The sequence below is a fragment of the Microtus ochrogaster genome, linkage group LG4 (assembly GCF_000317375.1).
Source record: "Microtus ochrogaster isolate Prairie Vole_2 linkage group LG4, MicOch1.0, whole genome shotgun sequence".
Taxonomy (NCBI): Eukaryota; Metazoa; Chordata; class Mammalia; order Rodentia; family Cricetidae; genus Microtus; species Microtus ochrogaster.
Window position 1 is genome coordinate 57,363,812 of NC_022030.1, and position 10,630 is coordinate 57,374,441.

Consider the following 10,630-nt stretch of genomic DNA (forward strand, 5'->3'; position numbering starts at 1 on the left):
GGGAAGAGACAGAAATCTTTAATAAATAAATAAATTTTTAAAAAAGAAAAAAATATATACAGGCAAAAAAAAAATCTCCATTCAGATGTTTCTGAACTCCTGCTCTCCAAGATCTACAAAGCCCCGTGGTTTATAGTCCACAATTTACATTAAGGTGGGCTGCGCTAATGAACTGTCGTACAGATGGAGATGAGGAGCCCCGCAGAGGCAGCCACACTGGTGGGAATAAGACAGACTCCTGTCCATGGCCACCTATCCATGACATGGAATATTCACTCTTCAGGGCAGGCATGGAGCTCCACTCTTGACCTGGGACACCACTTCTCGGGTTGGCTTGCCACCCTTTCTACTCAGATGAAAACTCCCCACACCTGTTCCTTCTCTTTTACCCTAAAAAAAAAAAAATCTGTCCCTTTGACCTTTCTTTTACCACATGGAATCTATTTGCTCTTTGAGAAAGTCAGCCTGCATGCCGCTAATGTTTTCTGCTTTCTACTTCAGGTGAGCTTTCCAGCCTGAGAGGGTGTTAAACCATTTGTAGAACTAGTAGTAGTGGTGATGATGCTAGTGTGTGTGTGTGTGTGTGTGTGTGTGTGTGTAAGGACTTAGGAGACGGCTGTTTTTATGATTGTTGTCTGGATTTGATCTCTCAGGGTTTTTTAGCTATGGAAATGATGGTGGTTTTCAGCTTCTAGGCACCTTTGATTCAATCCAGAATCCCCCTGCCTCATCCTGCATTGTGCTTTCATCTCTCCTCTTGACAGATGGAGGTCTGGGCGATGAGCTTTCTTCTTGCATTCCCCAAATAAAAGCACTTTAACCTCTCATTTCTTCAAGCTTCTACTAGGACAGATTTGGAGGTCACATCCTAATAGGGGATCTGTGCCCCTTCAGTACCCCTTCCATACAGTTCAGGGCTCTGGGGGGCTGGCACACTAAGCCCATCCAGTGCTGCCTCGGCCTGAATGACTGACAGCCTCTTCCTGTCTGAAGTTCAACTGATCGTCCCTTCTGTGTCCTTCGGCTTCTCTTTTACTGCACCCAGGTCTGTTGATGGCTGTGTTCACAAGTGCCGTTCTGATGGTTGTGCTCGTGGAAAGGTGACCCAGAAAGCTGAGGGGAGTTAGAGCTGAAGAGAGCCTGGTGCAGGAATCCTTCTTCAGCCCGAGAGAGGATCCAATCCCTGCCATCGATGGAGCCAGACAATCAATTAACAAGCAGAACAGAAACCTGTAACTTCTGACCTGATGCTCTTCAACTTCAGGGTACCAGACAGGATGCAATGACAGGAAGCCAGGGGAAGAGGACCACACACAGGATGGAGGTCTTGGCACCGGAGTTCTCTCCCAGAAAACTGAATGCCATGGTTCCCATTGGAAGCCTGTCTGGGATTCACTCACAATCCATGTTCTCACATGAAGACAGAATCAGGAAAGCTGCTCTCACTTTGCCCTGTAACTTATTCTGGGTGCCTGCAGTCAGCATCACCTACTTAATCTCCTGAGTTAGCCAGTCAAGAAGCAGATAAAGCCTCTGCTCTGGGGAGTTCCTGATTTTGTGGAAAGATTGGAGTTAACTGTGGACATGAAAGTGGTCAAAGTGCTTGACCAGGTTTCTTAGTGAGTCGAGCAGCTAGTTGACATAGTATGGGGATAAGGTGTCCCGTGGGGACCAGCTTCTGCTGACAGCAATCTACTCACCCAGCACTCAGCACTGACACTGGGTACAGCTAACTTCTCCCTGACTAACCATGTCTTCATTAAGTGTTCAGAGGGAGGGAGGACCTAGAAGAAAGTGAAGTGGCTTGCTGGTGGGAGGAGGCTGTACCCAAGGAAAAGTGTGAGAACTTAGAATGAAGGCGTCAGAGGCAACCCTGACTCAGCAGATGCAGATTGGTTTCCATCCCAAGGGATGGGATGGGAATTGTTCTTGTTCTTGTACTGATTTATATAGTAAAAATTATTAAATAGTGTATTAGCTAGTTTTATGTCAACTTGGCCCAAATTGGACTCAGCAGAGAGGAGGGAGCCTCAGTTGAGAGAAATGTCTCTGTAAGATTGGATGACAAGCAAGCCTGCAGAACATTTTCTTAGTGATTGATGGGGAGGGTCCAGTCCATTGTGGAGGGTACCATCCTGAGCTGGTAGTTTTGGGTTCTATAAGAAAGCAGGCTGAGCAAGCCATGGAGAACAAGTCAGTAAGCAGCACCCCGGCATGACCTCTGCATCAGCTCCAGCCACCAGGATCCTGCCTTGCATAAGTTCTTGACCCTACTTTCTTTGATGATGAACTGTGATATGAAAATGTAAGCTGAATAAACCCTTTCCTGTTGAATTAGGAGCAGCGGAGCTGCGTCCCCGGCACCTGGCCACCCACATGGCTAGCTTAGCTTATGCCCCGAAATAATTACACGGAAACTGTATTCTTTTAAACACTGCCTGGCCCCAATAGTTCCAACCTCTTATTGGCTAGCTCTTACATATTAATCTAACCCATTTCTATTAATCTTTGTAGCCCACGAGCTGGCTTACCAGGAAAGATCTTAACCTGCATCTGCCTGGAGTGGAACAATCATGGTGACTCCTTGACTCAACTTTCTTCTCCCAGCCTTCTGTTCTGTTTACTCCACCCACCTAAGGGTTGGCCTATCAAGGGGCCTAGGCAGTTTCTTTATTCCTTAACCAATGAAATCAACAGATTGATATATGACACTCCCACATCACTTTCCTTCTCAAGTTTCTTTAGTCATGGTGTTTCATTGCTTCAGCAGTAACCCTTACTAAGACAGACAGACAACGAAATTCATGTCTAAGCCCCATCCCCTAAGATGCATTAAAAATCCATTTCTGTGTTATTCTGAAGATACCCATTATGCCATTGCTAGCTTAAACCCCATCTTCATACCCTTGGAGCCTTGTCCCAGCTCTCAGAATTTCAGGGTCTAACACTAGTCCCTGGCCCACCATAGGGTCACTCCTTTAGAGCATTTCTTCTGAGCTTCTGACTTTGAGTGGAACTTGCCTTCCTCTTGCTTTCTCAGCTATGGGAAATCCCATCATTTCTTCTCTGTAATTGGGCCACCGCCTCCCCCCCTATGAAACAATGCAGTCTCTTCCTCTTAGACAGGCTGGGAGTGTCTTGGCTGACCCAGTACTGCAGTTTTGGCTTATCAAGAATCTGGAAACTTCTTCATTTTTTCCTTCTCCCACTCCTCTCCTTTCTCCTCAACATCCCTCTTCCTTCTGTCTGTTGGCTCTTCCTCTCATTTCATCTTTCCTCTCTCTATGTCTTCATCCTTCCTTTTTCCATTCCCTTCTTCTTGAAATGAAAAATAAAGTTTCGAATGTCACCCTAAACTTGCAAAGACTTTATTATACCTCCTCAATGAGTAAAGGAGGAAGTTCAGTGTGGGGCCTCTTGGAGGACTCAGCATAAGAGCGCACGCCTATATGCCAGTCAAACCTCCATATCTCATCCGATTGCTTGTACAGTCCCATAAATACACAGTAGGATGGCAATCGTCCCTCAGCTCCGGACCCTTCCTTGTAGAGAGAAGTTAAGTTCAGTGGAGTGCAAAGAAGGCAATAAGGAAAGAGGTCACTTGACTCTCTCTGTTGAATCCACCAATTGCCATTTGCTAACACCACTGGTGCGCTCAATTTCCATGTTACAAAACTAGCGACTTTAGAAACAGATTCATTTTCTCATGGTCTGGGAGCTAGACCTTGATGACCAAGGTGTTTGGCAAGATGGCCTTTTCGGGAGGATTCTCTGATCTACAGAGGGGTGCTTCCTCGTGTCCTCACATAGCCTTTCCTCATTGCAGGTGTATCCTTACTGCATCTCATCTCCAAGTGTGACGCCGTCCTTCAAGATCCCGGGTGTGGACCCAACAAGGAAACTCTGTTGGAGGGAAGGGACACAGCGTGGGCCACAGAAGTCACCTGATTTGCCATCTACTCCACGACTCCCCACCTGTGTTCACAAGCAGGGAGATCTGCAGAATGAATTTCCTTTCCCCTACTCTAGACTCAAAGAAGCATTGCCCTGAGGGCCCATGTGGTTCTTTAAAAACAAAATTAAGGTGTTCTCCATAGGATACTCTGCTCTGGGATCCGTGAACTCCAGATGTCTGTCAGCTAATTTACTGTTATCCAAATCTCATCCGTATTTCCACAGGCGATGGAATACTTGAATAAATGCTAAAAACCTAAACATATGATAGAATTGGTCTTTGGTTAGACATCAGAATTCTTTCTGTGATGTCATTAAAATAAATAGCCACATATATTTGGAAGCACAGGTGATGGTGGCCAGGTAGTGTCTGGCTTGGGCAGGTTGGTAGTCTTGGCCTCTTACTCTGTGATTCCATGGATGACTCAAAGCTCTCTTGTTGCCCCCCTGGGTCATGGAAAGGGAGAAATAAAGACAGGGCAGAGCAGAGCAAGCACACTTCTCCTCTCCAGGGACTCTGAGTCAGTGAGAAAGCGGGGAGGCCCTTTGGTGGGGAAAGCCTTGGATGCTGATTACCCCTGGACCTCCCTGCAACCTAGGCAGCTTGGATTTTCATCTTAATGGGCATTTGATGATAATTCTCCTTTCTTGTAAAGTTAGGGATTTTCTTGAAAGAAATAATTACCAGGTACTTTTAAAGGTCTTCAATGACTCATTCTTCTTTGAAACGTTAACTTGGGGTTGTCTCCTTCAGTGAATAAAATAATGATGGTAGCAATTTATTTCATAGGTAGAGTTAGGCCAATTAGCACATGCCCTATGCCCAAAACATAAATAAAAATCTTTAAAGTCTCTTTAGGCTCTAACGTGTCCTGAAATTCCAGCACTTTTCCTTTGAAAGCTTTCCTCAAATTTTCTTTTATTTATTATCATTATTTTAATTGTATCTCTTCAGGGGGAAGAATGTGATAATTAGATACATATATACAATATGCAATGATCAAATTAGGTTAGCATCTCCTTAGCTGTTAATTTTTTATTAACATTCAATAATATTCAATAGCTGAACATATTTTTGGAGTGTAATATATTAGGGCTTCCACAGTGGGGAAGGAGCCCGAGATGCCCTGTATGGAGAAGCTTGGGACCAGTGTGCTTGAAACTCTACCTAGCAGGCAGGAGGAAACCATAGAGTCAAGAATTCATCTGCAAAGGGAATGGGAAAGGCTTCTTTCTTGACTGCAGTGATTTATTGTTCTTTAAGGCATCTCAAGAGTCCTGGGAAGGGCTCTTTTCTTCAGCATGACACCAGTCCTTTCATAACAAAACCTCTTTGACTTTCCTTTTTAGGGTCCAGCTCAGTGCCTCTGATATCTTTTCCCAGTTTGCTCCACACTACCATGCCTCCTTGGTGCGCGAGTCAATTTGTTAAGATTCAGAATAGGAGGGGTAGATGGCACCTTGGAAATCAGTTGTTCAATCCTCTCACCTAAGAGATGAGAGGCTGGGTGCACAGAAGGTGAGTGGTATGCCTTCAAGAGACCCTGCAGGAGGTGACCTTTGGGGGAGTTAGACTAACCCCAACATGTCCTAGCTTCTTTTGCTTCCCGTTTCTAATGCAGTTATAGTAACAATGGTGCAGACGTGGACTTCCAAAGCTCATAGGCTTGGCACAAGAAATGTAAGGCTGAACTTCATTCTCTTTCAATGCAGGTTCCAATTCCTTATTTCTACCATCTATATTCTTGAAGGAACTGAAGAATGGTGGTGAATAAGCTACTCCTTAGGTAGCTTCCCACAGAGGTCTCTCCTTCTAAGAGCATTTTTATCTCCTGGTTCCAATCCCCAGATTCCCCCCTACACTGCTCAGTTGTTCAGAACTGATGACTGATCATCTTAGGTTGAAGACTTCCCTTCACAAAGCCCCATAAGCCACTGCGACTCTCTTTTAACTAACAGTTACATCTGGGTCCTAGCCTGTAATGCTCTAAGCTTAAACTAATTGTTTAAATTTGCTTATACATACGTACACATCAGTTTTGTAGAATGGACAACCGGAATGAAAATAATATCCACTTACCGATATCCTAGGGTTGTTAAGAACAAATGATATCTTGTATGTCCAGCATCTGCCACAGAATAAACAACCTGCAAGAATAATTCTTACTGCTGTTACTTCCTGACAGCCAACCATGATGGCACATCCCTGTAATTACAGCACTCAGGAGAGGGAGGCAGGACGACTGTTGTTCATGGTCTTCTTTTGCTATACTGCAAATTTATGGGCAGCCTGGGCTCAACACACACACACACACACACACACACACACACACACACACACACACACACACGAGGAGAGAGAGAGAGAGAGAGAGAGAGATTGAGAGATTACTCCTTGACAAGCCTGAGAAAAATCTCCTTTATTGACCCCCACAGTCCACTTCAGGGGCTTGATGCTGGACAAGTTGGGCCTAGTGTGACTCTAACTCCTATGGCTTTTTACCCCCCCCCATGTCTTTTCAGTAACATTCTAGGACCTACCTCTGGGCCAGATTTATCATCTCTTAAAGACAAAGGTACCAGGCCAATATTTCTTCTTGGCCAAGTGAAGAAACCCCTGGGGGAAGGGTGGCTCAGCATCTTCTGAGCTTGTAAAAGAGAGCAGCTCTCCGCCCACACCCTGGGCTAAGTTATTCTGAGGCTATAAAAAGATTCCTGTCCACTTCAAAGGGCTTTTTTTTTTATCAGCTTATCCACACAGATCCTGTTCAACTCGTCTCATTTTCAAAGGCAACACAAACCCCTTGGCTGAACCCCCAGCTGGGCTCTAACCTTTCTTGAAATATCTTTATCTTCAATTAAACGGATCCCTCTTGGCTCCCTTTAGCAAATAGGCTGTCTACAAAGAGTTCCCTGACACCCCCTCCTCCCTCCTTTTGCCCCTGTCCTTGCCAACACACATCATTCTGATCTGCTTCAAATTCGCACTAAGGTAAGCAGTGTCACTTGGGCCAAGTCTTGATGCTTCTGGACCTTGTTAGTGAACTTTTATTTCGGATCACGGCAAGCCCTAAAACTGCTTCTGTGCCCAAACAGAGGGATTGTCAATTAAAGCATTGCCTTGGAAATGGACAGTTCGGCTTTCCTAGGCTGTGTCCTTCTGTGGAAACCCTGTGTGAATCTGATCGAGTCTGGGTTTTATTTTTCTCTAAGTAAAGGAGGGAGGGAAACATAACCGCTCACAGTGACCTCTGTAAGGTCTCCTTTGCTGCAACCACCCCTCACCATTGCTGTGTGCGTTCTCTGAGGTCAGGGCAATTGTCTCATCTGTGTATTCAATTTCTCAGAAGCCAGTTTTTGACTCATCATGCCTGAGTTCTCCTCTGATACACTTTCTCATCGTTCAGAGTGGAACCCACCTGTGTTATGCATAGTTTTTGTGTCTCTGTTATTTTAACCTCACCATCTCCCAACCAAGTAGCGGCCTTCTTCAGCATGGGCTCCAGGTGATCCCACACTGTACCACTTCAGGAGGCAGATTACCTGAACACTGAACCCCTCTGCTCTGTTATCAAACTTGGGGGAACCACAACCTGCATGGTAAGTAGGATCTGCCCACCCAACCTCAATAAGCTAATTAAAAGAGAGAAATTAAAAGTAAAAAGCCAAACAAGGAGATTTCTTCAATGTGGACAAAGAGTTCCCTCCAGTTTGTCTTCAGGAGGGATGTGAAGATCTAAGCAGTCCTGGCCAGGGTGTGGTGCCACCCACCACTGACCCATCACTGTCTAGCCTTCAGTCTCATGGGTAAGGTGGTCTGACAACTCCTCAGAACCCTGTGAACTCTCTTTCCAGGAGACAGGCTTCTCCTCTGCCTGTTGCCCGTTCCTTCTCCCACCATGAGAATTCTGGAGAAATTCCCATTTCTTTGGGGTCAGTTGTTTCAATGGTCTAATGGGTTAGATTGAGAGACATAGTCTCTTTAGAATATTTTCATTTTTGCCAGACTGGCTGCAGCTTTTCCTGTGGAGATGTAGCGTCCCATTTCTGAAAGGACCTGGCAATTACTGTGTGCTTCTGCTGGATCTTTCGCCTCCTCCTCCTCCTCCTCCTCCTCCTCCTCCTCCTCCCTTTCCTCTTCCTTCTCCTGGAGACAGGGTCTATGCACCTCTGTCTGTCCCAGAACTCACTGTGTATATAGACTAGCCTAGCCTTGAACTCATAGAGATCCCCTGGTTTCTGCCTCCCAAGTGCTGGGATTAAAAATGTTCACCACGGCCCATACATAGCTTTGGTGACTTTTGGCGTAGGTGACATAACCAGGAAGAGCAGGAGAATGCGTGAAGGGTGTCCAGTGGGAGCCAGGGAAGGGGAGTGTGCCTGCAAACAAATCCTGATTTCTTCTAAGAGTCCGTTTGGTTCAGAAATCTTGTGTAGAGGCATTCACTATTGATGGAACGAGCCTTTGGACCTCTTTGTAGTGTGTGAGGTCAGGTAGACAAGATGGCTCCCTTGGCTTCTCATTCTTCTTTGAATCTTATCCCTTCTGTTCTGACTACCCTGGGACTGAGCCTCTGAATAAAGGACTAATATTTAAGTCTCCCCTCACATATTGTTTTCTAGGGAGCCCACGGGGAGACGCCATTTATCTAAATCTACCTACTCTAAAACCACTCATTCCTAGAGGTGAAAGAAAGTTAGATCTAGAAAGGATAACGCTTCACAGTTGCCCAATTCTTTTTATCAGTTCTTTTGAGACAGTGTCTTATGTAGCTTGGGTAGCACTCAACTCCTATGAAGTCAAGGATAGCCTTGAACTCCACTTCCCAAGTGGTGGGATTATAAGCAAGCACTACTACGCTTGGTTCTATTCCTTATTTTAACAACTATTAAAATGAGGACTCAAAGAGAGGAAGTGAACTGCCCCAAATAAGTGGTCCCACTTCTTACTCAACAGTCTAGGAGCCAGAGGATGGAAAGGGAATGACACAGTGGGGTCCTTCTGCCAGGAAGTAGTGGTGGCAGCGCCTGAGCATAGCTGGTCCTTGGCGACTCTTGGGCTGGAAGTTTCAAAACTTAGCATCATGTAGGCAAAACAAGATAAAAGGTGTTTCCTATGCGCCTACAGGCTTTCGGTCAAGAAGAGGCACCGTCCTTTGTGGGAGTGAGAACAGAGCGTTCTCAGGTGCTCTGAGAGTAAAGCAAGCAAGACCGATATCTTCGCTTCATTATGCAGACTTAGCTGCATCCCTGATTCCCAGAAGAGCTACAGGAGGCATTCAGAGGGGGCTCCTCACAGTGAACAAGTGAAACTTTGTGCATAGCCCCATTTGAGTGCATCTGCTTTTCCCAGGGCTGAGAGTCAGAGGCAGAGTGTGCGGGCTCAGCCCCATGGCTACTGTCTGGTTTTAGGTTAAATGGAGCAAAGGAAACAAGGGGCTCATAGAAACAGGCTGGAGAGACGCTTGGGCGATGCGTGCTGTTAACCCATCTTAATTTAGGCAGATAATGAAACTGGAGCCTCAGAGATCACATGACCGGCTCAGGGTCAGGCAGCTGATTGGGTCAGGTCTAGATTCTGAAATAGCTTATTTTTCTAATGGAGAAAAGGAAATTCAGAAGAGAAAGTTAAGTTTTCCAGAAGGCTGGGTAGGGCAAGATAGAGAGAGTGTGTGTGTGTGTGTGTGTGTGTGTGTGTGTGTGTGTGATGTTTTGTACCCCAATCCCACATGGAAATGAAAGACAGTTCTGCATGCGTCCTACACCTAACACCTTCATCTCCATGCTGCAGCAGAATGTTGTTTGGCCTTGAATCTCACAATGCTGTCTTTTCTGGTTCTTTCTCTGGGCTGTTGTGGAGAAAGAGAAAGGGCTGAGAGAAACACTAGGGTGTTAATTGAGATGAGGTAGGCAGTTAATCCCAGTCAACTGACTAGCCATCTTGTTCATGGGGACCTTGACTGAGCCATTATAATATTTCTGAGCCCCTGTCTCTTTAGGTGGGGTGATACTATCTGATTCACAGTGTGGTGAGATAAAATGCCTTCCACATAGAAGCCAAATCCGGGTAATCTGAGGAAGTCCTTTCAGGACCATTCAGAGAGGGTTTACTAGGCCAGCCTTTTCAAAGGTGCAGCAGAGTTTAGAGAGAGTGCTGATCAGGCAGAGGGTGCCAGAGTTAGTGGCACCCAGACTAGAAAGGGAAGGAGTGGGAACAGACAACAGAACAGAGAATCATGGTCTGTATGGGAAGGCTTTGGACGAGAGCCTCCAAAGTTCCGACTCAAGGTGACCTTGCAGACAGGGAGCTAGGGAACTGTGGCACCCTGCCCTCACCCTCCTTTCTCCCTCTAATCTCCTGCCAGGGTGCTCTCAGCCAAACCCAAGTGGGAGTTGGAGGGCAGGGAGCCTACTGATGTCATTGGTACAGGTCAGTCTCTCGGAGCAGAACGGAGGGTGGAGAGAGGTAGAGGGTGGATCTGGAGAGGCACACGGAAGATAGCTGTGCAGAAAATGCTACTTAAACCCTGAGGTCACTAACACAAGCATCAGACTCTGTGTAGTGCTGTCTTGGACCACAGGACTGAGGCTTGTGCCCTTCCAAGTGCTATTGGTATCATTAGTTGACTATTGGTACCCGAGTGCCTTCTATGGCTTTTTTAGTGCTGTTGTCTCA